The sequence below is a fragment of the Dipodomys spectabilis genome, unplaced genomic scaffold (assembly GCF_019054845.1).
Source record: "Dipodomys spectabilis isolate Male_0828 unplaced genomic scaffold, ASM1905484v1 ptg000710l, whole genome shotgun sequence".
Lineage (NCBI taxonomy): Eukaryota > Metazoa > Chordata > Mammalia > Rodentia > Heteromyidae > Dipodomys > Dipodomys spectabilis.
This window is the reverse complement of record NW_024871387.1, coordinates 52681-53316: the sequence shown is the minus strand read 5'-3', so window position 1 is coordinate 53316 and position 636 is coordinate 52681.

Below are 636 nucleotides of genomic sequence, written 5' to 3'. Positions count from 1 at the left end.
GGAGGAGGCTGCAATGCTTGGTAAGAAATGTACGCATTATCCTGCCCATGTAATTGTAACTCCTCTGTACAGTATGTTCACAAATAAAATAAAATTAAATTAAAAAAAAAAAGACCATCCCAACGACATACTGGAGACTGAAATCTTCATTCATACATCACTCTATACACATGTGAACATTGTCAAATCCCAACATCCTCAGGTAGGTCTGGGAATCACCATGCTCTCAACCTCAAGGAATACTTCCTAAGTCAGATCCATGCCTTATTTGTCACTATTCCTCTCATCCTGCAGAAATCATTTTGCCTCTCAGTGCCCTCTCATGTATTTCTTTCATCTATTTTTGACATCTACATCGTAGGACTTTGTTAGTTTTTTTGTTTCCTAGTCTTGTTTGCCCTTGAAGCCCCAGTCATCTGGAAAAAACCTAAGTTCTTAGAGGTGGAAAAATCATACAAGTTTTGAAAAATAAACCATACACATATTGTCAGATATTTTTATAGATGTACATTCTTGTAAGATAAGAGTATTTTTATTACTTTTGTCTTATTTTATGACAGAGGGAAGGGGGAGGAAGGAAGAGGTGCTACATTGTCTTCTTGTAATTCAATGATTATTATAGAAAAATACTATAGT